We start from the raw sequence: 16,615 nt of genomic DNA, 5'->3' as shown, positions 1-16,615 counted from the left end.
AGTATAGAACTGAGGGAATGCTATATGATAAAATAAGATTGTCTCCTGGGCTGGCTCCTTACTCAGCTTCTTTCCTCTGCAACTCTATCCTTGGTCATCCATTGCATCCTTTGCCTTTTCTCTCCCAATTTCATCTCTTGCACTACTCAAGTTCCCTTCGCTCCAATAGTGGGTGCATTTTAGCCCAAACTACAAGTTTAAGCTACAAGTTTAAAGTTGCCTGCGCTGATTAAAGAGCCCGTTGCACCCTAGTCAGTGGCAGGCAACAGAGGGCAGCAACTGCCAGCTTCAACAGTACAGCTGCTGCTGAATGGGGAGTAGACATCAATATATTCTCTATGAGAGGGTCTTACTAAATAAAAAGTGCACCAGTCCCAATAAAATGCATATGTTTTTCTACACAAAAAAAAGGGGTACTGATGGAATGATCAGCCATGATCTTATTGAATGGCGGTGCAGGTTAGAAGGGCCGAATGGCCTACTCCTGCACATATTTTCTATGTTTCTAGGTCACGCACATGTTGCTGGAGGTATCAAAGTTGCATTTTTTGACATGAGTGAAAGGTAGAATCTGCAGAAAAATACAGTGCTGGTGCATATAGTATAAAAACAACTGATCTGTGAATTCACTCTTCCTTTTGTTGCCATTACAGCTGATTTTTGCCTCTTTATTATTGAATTTCACTATTTTGGTTGCAGATTCATGTGTAGCTTCATTTCATTATGCTCTTTCCATTTTATTCCCTGTATTTAGCTTCACCATTTCTCATAAAATTCCTGTGATTTCCCCAATTTCTTTCCCTCAGGTGAGAGTTCTCAACTCAATGCTACAAGCAAAAGTGAACATCTTTACTGTGCATTTCTGTCATAAAACACCATCTTGCTGCTCATACATATACGACCCATTTTGGCACTTTAACACTGCATAACTATTTTTAACTCTCTCACAGACTTAAAATCAACAAGCAAGTCCCAGTAAAAAAAAAGTTTTTCAACTAAACCAGGATGTACCACATAATCTGGAATATTTCAGAACTGTGCATCTGCCCTGTCCCTAAACACCTTTAATATTTACATTTCACTCCAATCATTTGGCAACACCCCTAATCATGACATCCTTATTACATTTGAAGTTTGATCACTAATCTTAACTTTCTTTCAAATCATAAATATATTAGGATAGGCGAATTGTCTAATTGTGTCTTCATATCTTAAACTCACCAAAATATTTAATCCAGTTTTAACATCTATAGATAGGGCAGTGGTTTACAAACTGAGGTCTGGGGATCTAAGAAGTTCTTAGGGAACCCACAAGTTCATAACCAGTAGAGTTGTACAGGAGCGTGAGCATGAGCTAACTGATTGCAGAATGGAAACATGTTAGAGCTGTGCCTCAAACAGGCCATCTGAGATTGTATCAAAAGGTCAAAAAGAAGATTCTGGCCATCAGAAACATGCACTATGAAGGTGATGGTCAATTATGAGGCGTGTTTATTAGACTCTCCAAAGTTTGTGTTCACCATCTTAAAAATGTAACTTTAAGTTATGTTTGTTGTGTTGGGTAAAGGCGGATGGACTAAGACATTTTTGGTCCTGGGTTTGGGGAGACAATTAGTCAATGTTCCATGATCGGCTCAAGCAATTTGAACTCATGGGTTCCACTGCTTGCAACACACTCACTTCCTCGAAGTTGATGTCACCACGTGGCCTAACAGCAAGATCAGGCCTGACAGTCTGGTGGGAGGAAAACTGCTAAAATTTGGCATGACTGAAGAAACCATATGTGCATCATATATACACTTGGTCTTCCATTGACAAAACAACTGAATAGGTCTCAAATATTGGACCCTGGTGGATAGCATGTGCACAGCTACAACTAAGTGTTGCACAAACCATAGATTACCAACTGTGACCAATTAATCAGATTTAAGAAAAATACATGACCCTTTTCTATATATCAATGTTATTTCCAAGGGCAAGTGACTTACTTGGCTGACAGAAATATCCCTTCAAGATTTGTACCATGCACATTCATCCATCCGAACCAAGTGGGTGTGAAACAACCTTGTTCTTAGTTCTTGCTAATGCTGCTTGGTAACCATGAAGGAGGGGACTTGTGTCAATACCACAATTTAACTTTTCTGATTTTGCCCCCACTCTGTCATTCAGGGATGGTACCTTGCTTCCAACCAAGATGTTCAGACTGAAATTAGGAGCAGTCACAGTATGGAAGAAGTGCAAAACAAGAGTCTTACCACTCATTCAGATTTCATATCCAACTACCAGGCCAAAAGCCTGCTGGCATTAATGAATTTCTACATAAAGGATTATTTCTCTTCATACATAAAAATAGTGCTGATGAACTGAAACTTCAAATCACAAAAGATTAATTGATTGAAGTAATGCTTTTATTAACACAGATGTGGCTGAACATTTTAGTTTCACCTTGCATAACCACTTATCATAAATATGTCAAGTGTTTAATGAAGCCGGCAGAATAAGCAAAGAATTAACAGCCCGTTGCCATTTTTCCAAGTCAAAGCTTGCTTTCACAATAAAGTGTTTATTTACGTTGCTGAATTCAACAGAAAAAGAATGGGAAACTATGATGCCAGTTATAAAATCAAGTATGTTAGCAGAACATCATGGCAGATATGAAAACATTTCCAAAATGAACTTGATTGCAATTGGGTGGACAAAAGTAGCTAATAACCAATGCTATTGCTGCTGGTAACTTAATATCTAACCTGCCTGTTTGGGGAAATAATTTCATTGAACCATTGATGTTTTCAGCACAACAGAAGGCCATTCAGTCCATCGTGTATGTGCCAGCTCTTTGCTAGAACAATCCAAAACTAATCCCATTGTGCTGTGCTCGCCACATAACCTATCTTTCTCCATTTCAAATATTTATCAGATTTCCTTTAAAAGCAATTGTCTCCGTCTCAAACCATTTCTTGTATCAAAGCATTCCATGCTCCAACAACCCTGTGTAAAGAAATGTCTCACAAACTAACTCTTCATACTCTTTAATTGTTGACCCCGTCATCATTAAATCCATCCAGGAGGAAATAGTTTTTCCTATTTACTATCAAAACTTTTCATAATGTTCAAAATTCCTATTAAATCTTTTATCTTCTTAATTATCTCTGCTGCGATGGAAGCAGTCCCAATATTTTAAAGTCTCATTTTGTAACTACTAATTCCCATTCCTGGCATCATACGGATGAATCTAAACTTTACACTCTCTAAAGCCTTAATGTCTTTCCATAATGGGGTACCCAAAACTTCACAGTACTGTAATGTGGCCTAACCAATGGTTTGTACAAATTTATCATTGCTCTTGAACTCTGTATCAAAACCCCAAGTCATTTAATGGCCCTATTTACCTATGCTTGGGGAATTATGTTTTTGCACCCCGAGGTCCGTCTGTTCCTTCATACCCTTCAGCATTTTTCTATTGAATGCATACTCCCATTCCTTGTTTTTTTCCCTCTCAAAATAGAATACCACATTAAATTCTATGTTCCACTTGCCTGCCTATTCCACTGACCTGTCTATGTCTTCCTAAAGTCTTTGAGTTCTCCCAGCTGTTTGCTAAACATTTACTTTTGTGTGGCAAGCAAACTTCAAGATGGTGTTTCCCTACACCAAAGTCCAAATCATCTGTAAACAATCGAGATGATCCAGCACTGACCCCTGGGGTACATTACTTTTAACTCTCTTCAAATCTAAGCAACATTCATTTAATATAACTATTTATTTACTGCCCACAGCATCTTTCTAGCTAGGCTGTTACATTTCCTGTTATATCATATGCCCCACAAAGCATTTGATCAAATGCCTTCTGAAAATCCACATACACATCTACTGTATTCTCTTTAGCTATTCAATTAGTGACATCTCCAAAAATGTCTTACATTTGTCAAGTACAACTTGCTTTTAGCAAATCTGTGCTGGTTTTCCTTGATTAACCCATGCATTTCTAAATGCTTACAAGCAGTATCTCAAATTATGTATTCTAAGTCTACCTACAACTGACGTTCGCCTAACTGTTATACAGTTATCCATTTTTTTCCTTCTCTCTTTTTTTTGAACAGAAGTATTACATTGGCTACTCTCTAGTCTGTAAGCACAAACTGCTTAAGGAGAATTTGAAAAGCATGGCCAAAACCTGTTAGCTTCTCTCTGACTCTTTCAACAGCTTAGGATGCCATTATGGCCTAGAAATTTATACTCCATGAGTTTTGCTAATTTTTTCATAACTAATTCCTTTTCTAAACCTCTCTACCCCTGCCACATCCAGTCATGAATGGTGGTTGGCAATTAAGCAACTAATTTGGTTTAAAGTAATTATAGAAAGAAACCAGAAAATATCAGCGATACAAATGCTCAACTGGGGAAGTGCTAATTTCAGTGATTTAACAAGGGACCTAGCACAGGTAAATTAGAAAAGGCGATTGCAGGATAAAGCAGTAATGGAGCAATGGAGGGCATTCAAGGGAGAGTTAGTTCAGGTACAAACTAGGCATGTTCCTTTGGAGGGAAAAGATAGAACATCCAAAGCTAATGCACCCTGGATGACAAAGGAAATCAAAATTAAAAAACAGAAAAAGGAACTTATGACAAATTTCAGGAGCAAAATTCAGTTAATAATCAGGAAGATTATGGAAAGTACAGGAGGGAACTGAAAAAGTTAATACAGGAGGCAAAATTAGGTTAAAAATAAAGAATAGCATGCAACATTAAACTGAAGCCTAAAATATTTTATAAACATATAATGGCCCAGATTTTGCTGTGAGCGGTGAAGAAACGGATTTCGCCATTCACCTCGCGTACAGTTGCCCAGAGACTTTTCGCGGGTTTGTCAGCTAAGGCTTCCTGTCATTGAACATCAAATCCAGCACGACACCTTCTACATGGTATCTGGGGCATCTGTGAGCAGAGCAAGCAGCAGGGAGGCTCTTCAACCAATCAGATTGAAGAATCCTTACCGAGACATGCAGACTGCAAAGTTGGAATATTCATTTTCTTCTGAGACAAGATTCCATACTTGTAAAATAAATTTTTCAGGACCAGAGAGGTTGTTCAGCAGTAGTTATCACTTATAACGCCATTAGAAGCTCAGTTACTTTCTGATTGTACAAGCCCTAACTTTTTCATCTGTCTTTAGAGCAAGAATAATGGGTAATTAGCCCAAGTTCACGTCATGAATGTGATGTGTGTAGATTCCATCGACAAAGACATCAACCACGTAGCCTACGGATGAGCAGGGTATACTGACAGCAACTTCCGGATTTCCGTGTTTAACTGCGCATGTGCGGACGCCGGAGCCCTGTAATAACGGTGAGCACTGACAACCTCGCCATTATTAGTACAGCAAAATCAGGGCCAAAAAGTGTAAGTAGTTACCTCGGGAAATAATTGGGCCTATCAAGGACCCAAAGGGAAATCTTTATGTAAAGGCAGATGACACGGCTAAAGTATTAAATGAGTACTTTGCATCTGTCTTTACAAAAGGAATGTGATTTGTGTGTAGATTCCATCGACAAAGACGATTACACTAAAAAGAGGGTGAAGTTATGGGCAGGGTAGTAATAGATAAAGAAAACTTACTAAAAAGATTAGCATTACTGAAAGTTGATAAGTCACCTGGTCCAGATGGAATGTATCGTAGGTTGCTGAAAGAAGCAAAAGTAGAAATAGCAAAGGTATTGATCACAATCTTTCACTCTTCATTGGAAACAGAAGTAATGCTGGAGGACTGGAGGGTTGCTAATGTTATACCACTATTCAAAAAAGGGGAAAGGAATAAACCAGGATAGTCAGCCTAACCATTGGTGGTGGGAAGTTATTGGAAAACATTGTCACTTACTAGATCATCTTTCATTTGGAAAGGCACAGGTTAATCAAAGAGAGCCAGCAAGGATTTATTAAAGGCTTTGATGAGCTAACAGAGGAAGTTGATCATGGTAGTGAAGTAGATGTTGTACATATGGACTTTCAGAAGGCATTCAACAAAGTGCCACACAGGAGGCTTATTATAAAAAGGTGGAAGCCCATGGAATTAAGGGGAAAGTTGCAGTATGGATACAAAATTGGCTCAGTGACAGGAAGCAAAGCATGGTGGTGAACTGATGTTTTTCAGACTGGGAGTTGATTTGCAATGGTATTCCCCAAGTTATGGGTCCATTACTCTTTTTTTTAATATAAATAGCCTAGACTTGGGTGTAGGGAGCAGCATTATAAAGTTTGCAGATGATATGAAACTTGGCAAAGTTGTAGATAATGATGAGGTTATAGGCTTTAGGATGACAGACAGGATGGTGATCCATCTTTATTTGCGGATTGGAGGTATTTCCCCGCGAGAAGCCTCAGACTGCAAAATCAGGGCTGATGATTTGGGGGTTGTGTGAAGACAGAATCCATATGATTATTCTTTTTAATTATTCTTTTTATAGGCTTACTTTTTTTTTTAATAGGCTGCATATAGTGACACAAGTCCCGGTCAGAATGGAAATGATTGGGTAATTTCCCCGTCAATCACACCTGGAGACCACACTGCTGGAAGTGACTGGGATTGATGTTACGCATTATGTATCATGTAACTATCCTTTACTCACTACATTTTTCTGGAGAAATAATCCTTCATTTAGCGGGCGAATCTGTTTAAATAGACTATTAGCTGTAAGTCCCGCCCCGCCTCCAAATCATTGGCTGACAATGGTGCCAAGCCTCACTCCGTTTTTTTCAATAATACCTGAAATAGCCTTTATTTCATATTCCTTTTTAGCTCTACTAGTGTCCCTCTTCACCTCCCTGCTACACTTTCTATATTTCTCAGTCACCTTTGTATTGTTAGCCTGATCAGTTTCAGTTTAGTTTTACTTGCAATTTACTTTGAGAATTCTATTTATTTGATGCATTCCCTTTTTTCCTTAAAGGAATTTATTTATTTTGTTGTCTTTGCATTTCATATTAGAAGATTTTTCACTGCTGACCCATCAAATTATTTGCTAATTTACCTGCCCAGTTAATTTGGCCCAGATACCTTGTTAAACTTGACTTTTTCCAGTCCAGTAGCCTTATCTTTGACTCAACATAATTTTCTATTTTTACTTTGAACCTAACTATATTACGGTAGCTATTGCTGGAACTAAACCAAGCAATACTTTTTTCCCCCTTGTTGGACTAGAAATATACAAATCTAGGATGCAGTCCTGATGGAGAATGGCCATTCGCCACTTTCATCACGTGTTGTGCTAGTCCATCTTGGGATAGCCAAAATCACTCAATATTGCCCTGTTTTTACAAAGAGATCTCTCTCTGAACACTCTGCAGATCTCCTTCTCCATTTCATCGACCTTCCCCAAGGACTGCAGCGGTTCAAAAAGACGGCTCACCACCACCGTCTCAAGGGCATTTAGGGATGGGCAATAAATGTTGGCTTTGCCAGCGAAGCCCACATCCCATGAACGAAAAAAAAACTGTTTGATTGCTTTAATGCACACCAAAAATTGTACCATTTCCCTTCATATTTCTTAATTCTACCCCTCGTTATCCATCACTCTCCTGTCACAGATCTTGTTGGGCTGGATTGGCAAGTCTGAGGCACAGTGCAGCCATTGAGAAAACTGAAGATGAAGGAGAACTTAGACAGGAACAAGATATAGCGCTCAATTTTCCACAGTTATCTGCGCTATTTTTCTGGCATAAATTGAAATATCAAGTTTCCCCAAAGTTTCTGCGCCAGCGTAATTCAGTTAGATACGATTTTTTTAAGTTGGTATTTGTTTTGCGTCATAACCTGATGTCTGCGCCAATTTTACACATTTAAGCAAGTTTGGCAAACTTACATTTTTCCTAGGACGGCATATGTGACCACTCCCAAAAAACCTTCGGGGTACTTAAGAAAAACCAGAGCACATGAAAAAAATTGATGCAGAAAGTTGAACTGAATGGATGAGAACCCTTAGACATACAGCAGCTTCAAAAGAAGCCCGGGGTGGGAGGGGGGTGGACGCCGAGCCCGTGAGAGGGACTGATTCTGCCAGCTGACCCTTGAGCCCGGTGAGGAGACATTCGGTCGGTGGTGGGGTGATACTTTGAAAAAAATCTAAAATTAAAGAATTGCATTAGACTTCGTTGCCCCAAATATCTTCACTGAATGCCTAGCTTCCCATTCTAAGCAAGCTTATTGCGCATGCGCAGACCAGGGTGTGGTGCATACTAGGGCGTCGACCTTGGGGACGGACAGAGAGAGAGAGAGAGAGAGAGAGAGAGAGAGAGAGAGAGAGAGAGAGAGAGAGAGAGAGAGGAAAGAAGATTTGATTGCTTTGTCCTGCTGTTTTGAGCTTCTTAAAAAAGTACAATTTAATTACCGGGGCAATATTGGCAATGTCATACCTCATGCAAGCCTTCTACATGATGGTGCTGCGGAGATGATTGATTAGACATCATCACATGAGGTACCTCAGAGCATGTAGGATGATGGGCAGGACGCCTTACCCATATCGGGTATATCGAGACAGGTGCTCATATCTGCACCTGAGTGATGCAGACTGTGTCAGAAGGCCGCGTTTCCGCAAAGAAGTTGTAACCTAGATCTGAGAGCTAATAAAAGCAGACCTGCACCATTGAAGCGTCAGGACTGCTTTGTCAGTTGAAGTAAAGGTTACAGCTGCACTTTCATTTTATGCATCTGGATCATTCTAGGCGAAAATTGGGGATGTGTGCGCCATTTCTCAACATGCAACACACACCTGCATTTGGCAGGTGACAGCTGCACTATATGCCCGGAGGAATGACTACATAAAGTTCCCCATGATAGCCCAGGCGATGCATGACAGGGCTGTAGGCTTCTCCAGGATTGCTGGCTTCCCAAAAGGTACAGGACTGCATTGATTGTACTCTCATCACCTTTGGAGGATTCCGAGATGTACAGGAACAGAAAAGGCTTCCAGTTCGTGAATGTGCAGCTCGTTTGTGACGACATGCATTGCATCATGTCAGTTGATGAGAGACACCTTGGGAGCACCCATGCTGCGTTCATCCTACACGAGAGCACTATATCGGCCATGTTTCAGCAGCAACCAGAAGGGCAGAGCTGGCTACTGGAAGACAAAGGATACAGCCATGCCACCTGACTCATGACACCTGTTAGAGAGGGAAATTCTCCCCTAGAGCAAAGGCACCTGTAGCACAATGTTAGAATTAAATGCGTGTATAAAATGTATAAAGATGGCTGCTCGTGGTTCAGCGAAGCCCCAAGGGATTTTAGCCAGCAGAAAAGAGACTGCATTCTTAGTTACTGATAACTGCTGTGTTTCTCACGCAGGGATATACATGAACTTCGCAGATGTTCCCAATCAGCGGGCTAACGGGCCTTAGACGAGACGTCCTGGTCCATGTTAGAACAGACTAAGATAAGGAGACTACCCAAGGACAGTAAGATGGGAGAGAGGGGGGGGGCCTGGACCATGTTATGAGTAACTCTTAGCAACACATCTCTTGCAACGCATGAGCCACCTAACATTTAGAGACTAACTCTATTGGTCTAATTGAATCTATATGTATTCTATGATCAATATGATTGGATAGTGTCCAGCCGAAATGGGCTGATGTAACTGTAGTAAGCTGTTGTAAAACATAAAAATCCATGAAATCCTTTGTTCTGGGGAGAGAAGCGCCTGAATCGTCCAATGGCTTCATCGCCCCGCCGGCGTAATAAACCATTTTGACGTTTGGAACCAACCCAGAGTGACGAATGATTCTTGGAAGGTACATTCGCGCTAACAATGGCATCACGAACAGGATGTTGCAGAGGCCGTTAGGACACCCTGGAGAATCCAGGCGAGTATGGGCAATAAATCCTGGGCGGAAGAGGCCAGGTGGTGTCTGGAGGCCGACGCAATATCCAACCTGTAAGAAGGGTCGGATCAACCGGCAAAACGGTGGTAGGTAGTCGTTAAGGAGGTATAGAGCACTGCAGGAATTGCTTAAACGTGTTTTAAGAATAGCAGATTCGTAACCTGACAGTAGCTAGAAAACGGCCTACTACAAGTCACGCCGGTACATGCGGACCGCTGAAAGTAAGGTGTCCCATTGCAAGTCACCCTGGTGTAGGCGGACCTCAGAATGGAGCTAAACTGCCTACCGCAAGTCACGCTGGTACATGCGGACCGCTGAGTGTAAGGTGTTCCACTACAAGCCACGCTGGTGCAGGCAGACCGCTGAGAGTTAGACCTCTAACTATCCCCAATACTAAAAAAATGGCTAATATAACAACAGAACTCGAGTCGGGACCCGAAAGGTCCCTTACCCGCCACCTGGCGGAGAAACAAAAGAAAGTAATAGAAAAGGCCTGGGTTCTAATTCCTCAAGCCAACGAAAAACTAACGGAGAAAGTAAATCAATTATGTAGTAATCCATCATCATGTATTAATTTATTTTTAAAAAAATAGAGCCGGCCAAACAATAAGCTTTGTTGAATGAAGAGAGACTTTTGTGAATGTCTGTCTTTGAGTGAGAGCGTTTGTGATTTTTGACTGCGGAATACATTTTTTCATGTGTCTGAAAGCCTGTTTGGAAAAATGGTGGAGCGGTCTGTTTGTTTTAGCTCTGCTCACTTTTTCAAGCAGAGTGAAAGTTTTTTTAACCCTTTGTAGTGTTGTCCTGTATGTAGGAAGTTTTAAGTTAGAAACAAAGGTGTGGATTTATTCGGATGATAAGTTACGAAGCGAGGAAATGCCCAAAGGATATTTGACACGCTCACTTACTTGTCGAAAGAAAACACGCAATCGTTGATTACATTGGGTTGAAAGACATAAATTTAATCTAGGAATGAGATAAAGAATGCCTTTAAAAAAAAAAACCCTGCATGGGTTTCTTGAGGTTGCGGGCTGGGAAAGTAGGCTCCCATTTTCCTTTGTGTAAAACCTTGACGCGAATGCTTCTAGCTCAGTAAAAAGAGTTTAAATATAACGACCTTGAAACTGGAACATTTGAGATAACGAAAAGCAGCTCCCAAAGCCTACGTGCCAGACTCCGTTCTAGTTATGGAAAAGACAAAAGATAAAGACGCAACCTTGAAAGAAAACAAACTGAACGAATTTGAAATAAAAAAATGTCTTCGATTGTCTGAAGATTTTAAATTAACAAATTTACAGAGACACGAGCCCTCGGTGTAAAATACAAAACCTAATTTGAGGAAAAGAGATCTGAAAAAAAAAGTAACGTACTAAATAAGTGCTGAGAAAAAAAAAGTGTTTGCGATGGAAAAAGATACTAGTTGATAATGGCTGAAAAAGTTATTGGTTTTAAAAAAAAAAGAATTGGAAGAGGTAAAAGACACTCTCCATTGATAATGATTTTAAAATTACGAGAAAGTTTCACTGCAGTTTGAAAAGATTTCTAAAATGGACGTTGTTTATCAAGAAAAGTCCCGAACAGTCTAAACAAGCAGGAGGGTTCTGAAAATAACGAGGAGAAAAGATCTAAGCTATGCGAACTCAGCACAGAAAGAAAAAAAACTGGGAATTAAAAAATCTTACTGAATTTTAAAATTGGATTCCAGTAAACAAAATAGCTATCAAAAATGTGTGGTCTCATTTTAAATCAAAAAAAAAATCTTTGGCAAGTACTTGAATTAGAAGTTTAGAAAATTTTGGATTTCTTAATAGAATAAAAAAGACTCACCTGACAGATAGAAGAAATGGTGGGATAGTCAGAATAAAATAAAATAGAACTCGCCTATGTAACAATACTGGCCTGATACAAATAAAGAAATAGATACTCAAACAAAACAAATTCAAGAGTTAAAAGCCAAGATAAATAAGCTGGAAGAGATAAAAAAAAACGGGACCAGACGGATAGTGCAGTGCCCAGCCATAGCACCATCATCTATGGCAATAGAGCCAACGTACCCCACGGTGGGCAAGTGGAGTCCATAAACTCAACCTAACCCTTACCTCCGATTTCACAGTGACCTCGACATGCATGGATAAAAGATGAATAGAGCAGAACCTAACACCTGGTGACGACCAGGATCTGTTTAAAATTTGCGATAAAACACCCACCGAGATGGAATTACAGTGGCCACTTCAGCTCTGCAGCATGATACTAGGGATCTCGATACTCATACAAGCATCAGATAACTCGGATGGACTACGAGAGATGCAGCAAACGCAGGAAAGACATACTTACCCGAACTATGGGATCGTGTTTAATTTAACTGATGGAATATGTATCCCAGCAGCCAAGGACTGGAGCACGGACAGAACTTATTTTAACACAATGTTAAGCATGAAATTGTGCCTGTTCTGATCAATATCTCAGGCATACAAATGCCGGAGTATTGTACAGAACAAGCAAGGAAGATGTATAGTGTATTAAGTAAGGTTGTAATGCAGCAGGCTGCCGATACCATGGGTGCCAGTAGGTTCAGAGGACAAGAGCAGGTGCATAGGCATAAGAGGGGAATAATTAATGACGCTGCTACCGGCTTTAATACCGGGACTTCCATAGTAAACTCACTGGATATACAAGGGCTGAATGAAAAGGTGGAACAACTTAGAGGTGATGAGGGAACTGTTAGAGTGGGCAGAGCAGAATCAGAAAGACCAAGCCGACTTAGGAAGGGAAGGCATGGAGATACAGTTAGATGGAATTTCAATAATCGAGACACATGCCAAAACAATTAATCGTCTAATTGACAGAGAAAAGGAAGACGCCGGAAAGCTCCGACAAGCGCAACTCTGTCACGCTTATGGTTTGTGGATGGTGGGACAGGTACGACACAACCTCGATCAGATCCAAAGGGGGGAGGTACTGGACTGGATAGACAGCTCACATCTGGCTCAGCTAGCCAAGCTGAAGGGGACACTGGATAACTGCACTCTGAAGGGACTAACCAGAGTATACCCAGCGATCCCAAACTGCCAAATGGGCACAGCTGCGGGAGTGGGGATTGTCTTGATGATCCCTATAGTCACACGAGACTCCGGTCCATTTCCCCTTTATCAACTGGAGAATTTTGGGGCCGTAAGCAACAATGCCTCTCTCCATTACTACTTAACCGCAGACTCCGCTATCCGAAGAGATAATGCCCAATACGGTGTCTCCCTGACAGAGTGCAAACAAAGGGGCGAAATCACAGTATGCCCCCACCCAGTGGGACAGGGAGAATTAGACAAATGTGGTTTTAACCGAACCGATGGATGGGCGTTCTGGAAATAGCACCGGCCCCCACCCATTTTGCCCGGGCCGGGTACGGAGGCAAAGGGAGATACTGTGTCTCCACCACAGAACCCTCATACCAGTATAACGGTCTGCAATGCTAGATCCCACAACAAAATTTCTGCTTTACACCCCTACAACCAGTTACCATAGGGCAAGCCCGCATTATCCAAGTTGGACGGCGAGGTACCGAGATCATCAACGCCACACCGATCAGCTCCATAATCACCTGCAGGACAATGACGAGCCAGAGCGGGCCCCTATCCCCCATTTAGCGGAAGTATTAATGGAACTAAGATTTAGAGTCGGCCAGTCTATCAAACTCTACCACCAGCTGCGAACAAAGATTGAGATACTGGAGAAAGACACCGACACAGAATTGCAGGATGAGAGTTGGTGGAGGAGGGTGTGGAACTGGGGGATGAATGTCAACATCCACCCCTGGATTCGAATTATATCACATGTACTGGTCGGAGTACAGCTAGTTTTAGCATTAACATGGGGTGTCATGGCTTGCCGATCTTGCAGACATTATGCACAACAACGGAGGTTTAGCACCAAAGCTCAGATAAGCAAGAAAGTCAGTGTGACAGGCGAAAGGGGCGATTCGAACTATATTAATTTGATCAAAACAACTGGGTCTCCTGAAATTGCGTGACTGGCCAGCACGTTGAAGCAGGGAGTACCAGGTGATACAAAAACATAAATCATATAACATTAAATTAGTGTCGGTTTCAGGGAGCTAGGACTAGCCCCTTTACCCAAAGGGGGGAATGTTAAGAGAGGGAAATGCTCCCCATGAGCAAAGGCACCTACCTGTAGCACAATGTTAGAATTAAATGTGTGTATAAAATGTATAAAGATGGCTGCTCGTGGTTCAGCGAAACCCCAAGGGATTTTAGCCAGCAGAAAAGAGACTGCATTCTTAGTTACTGACAACTGCTGTGTTTCTCACGCAGGGATATACATGAACTTCGCAGATGTTCCCAATCAGCGGGCTAACAGGCCTTATACGAGATGTCCTGGTCCACGTTAGAATAATACGACTCTGTAACAAGACTAAGATAAGGAGACTACCCAAGGACAGGAAGATAGGTGGGGGGGGGGGGGGGTGGCCTGGACCATGATATAACTCTTAGCAACACATCTCTTGGCAACGCATGAGCCATCTAATGTTTAGAGACCAACTCTATTGGTCTAATTGAATCTATATGTAATCTATGATCAATATGATTGGATAGTGTCCGGCCGAAATGGGCTGATGTAACTGTAGTAAACTGTTGTAAAACATATAAAAATCCATGAAATCCTTTGTTCTGTGGAGAGAAGCGCCTGAATCGTCCAGTGGCTTAATAAACCGTTTTGACGTTTGGAACCGACCCAGAGTGACGAGTGATTCTTGGAGGGTACATTCTCGCTAACACCCCTACGTGTAACCCGGACGGAAGCTGACCGGGAATATAACATGTCACACATTGCGACGCGCAGCATAATAGAGAGGATCATTGGCATCTTGAAGCAGCGTTTCCGACGCCTGGAAAATTCCAGAGGCTACTTGAAATACTCCCTGGAAATTGTTGGTCAGTTCACTGTTGTGTGCTGCATGCCTTAGCCATCTTGAGGCAGCAGCAGCTGGTAGTAGAAGACCCACCTGAGGAGAGAGTGGCTGAAGATGAGGAGGAGGTAGCCATGCAACTACCTGAACCTGGAGCATTACGGTGGAGGAGGGCGGGCCGTTGTTCCCCTTTAACGATTGCTCGAGCCTTGCGCCAGCAGCTCATCCATGAACGCTTTGCTGCCTGAAGGCTCAGCGGCAACTATTCCAAATGGACCATGTTTACTGTTTGGACCTGTTCCGTAATGTTATGTTGTGTTAATGAAACAAATAATGTAAATGATTCAGTTATAATTTAAAATATATTTTATTCAAAAGTTTAATATTTGTTTGTACTTAACTTTAATAAAAAATATTCTTGTATCAAACTTTAAAGTTTTCAGTTAAGATCACTTACAAACATTTAAACTTGTAAATTTACATCACTTACAGAAAACTTTTAATTTGAGAACAATTACGACAGTAACAATAACAACAACAGCAAAGAAAGGCTGCACCCATTTCTCCTCCATCTGCGCTTGGTCTTGGTGACTTCACCCCTGCCCGCAGGCAGTGGCACAGCGTTTCTCGGGTTGGTACCAAGCTTATTCTTTCGAGCATCTCGGGTAATGTGCACTGCTTGATGTGGGGGGTGGGCAGGCGGTAATGTGGAACGCCCAGCTTGGGTCTCTTCAGAGGCTGGTCTGGGGATTGGAGTGGGTGTGACAGTTGATTCAGTCAATGGCCACAGGGTCTGTGCATTCCCTTATTGCAGCAGCTAAATCGGACATTCCCTCCCTCATGTGCCCCGACAGTGTCTCAACTACCTGCAACATTCCCTCCCTCATGTTCACTGACAGTGTTCCCATTTCTCGAGAGAGCGTTGTTACTTCTCCCGTCATCCAGATACCTCATCACCCACCCCACTGATGGTGTCCAGGAGTGATCGAGCAAGGTCATTACTCTCTGCACTCATTGTCATCATCTGAACCACATGTTAAATTCTGCACCTCAGGTGAGCGTTGTTGAGCTCTCCTTCCCCTCCTCACCCTGGGTGTTGCTCGCTGCATTCCACTGGGACCCGCAGCCTCGGACAGTGGGGGCCCTGGTGTGGCTCGCTGCACCCCCTGGGACCCGCAGCCTCGGACTATGCGAAACCATGGAATGTCCCAACACTCGTACCACTCAGGAAAAGGGCTGGCACCTCAATGGGCGGCACCAGCACCTCCTCCAGAGTGAGCACAACAGTGGGGGCTTCATCCTTCCCCTCCCCCTCACCCCCATGCTCTTGATCTGAAAGGTACCATTGGTAGATGTTCTCCTCTTCGGGCTCGTCCGGGTCTGAATCTTCTTCTGCATCAGCTTCAGCCTCATCAGGGTTGGCCTCAAGTTCTGCAAAATATAACAGAACAGACAAATTGTTAGCAGCAGAGGAGGGGGCAGGGTGGCATGAGTAGGCTCACACAGCATAGGCAGCAGGCTCATTTGAAGGACTACGATGGATGATGGCACACTGCATCAACCGAAGTGTAGCTGATGGAGACATCCCCATGAACCGAAGAATGGCTAGCCCGCGAAGTACTTGACTTTTAGCAAAGCCAGAATGTGGAATTTGCAAGACTTACCCTCTCCTTCAAGTGTGGGCCCAGCTTCTGCAGTGGTGGTTGAATTTCTCCAGGCAGGACCCATCAAAGCAATGACCCTGCCTTCCAAGTGTGTCAGTAGGTGCAGATTTGCTGGGCCTCCTCCCGTTCGAGTCCTTTCTCTTTTATTATGTGCCACCTT

At 42.3% G+C, this 16,615-nt stretch overlaps 1 protein-coding gene across 2 annotated transcripts in view; it reads right to left on the bottom strand.

Moving 5' to 3' along the window:
• Positions 1 to 16,615, bottom strand: part of cog5 (component of oligomeric golgi complex 5) — a 189,139-nt gene that overhangs the window by 90,839 nt on the left and 81,685 nt on the right. The window lies entirely within an intron of this gene.

This window comes from Pristiophorus japonicus, chromosome 13, assembly GCF_044704955.1.
Source record: "Pristiophorus japonicus isolate sPriJap1 chromosome 13, sPriJap1.hap1, whole genome shotgun sequence".
NCBI lineage: Eukaryota > Metazoa > Chordata > Chondrichthyes > Pristiophoridae > Pristiophorus > Pristiophorus japonicus.
This window is presented reverse-complemented; position numbering and strand designations above follow the sequence as displayed.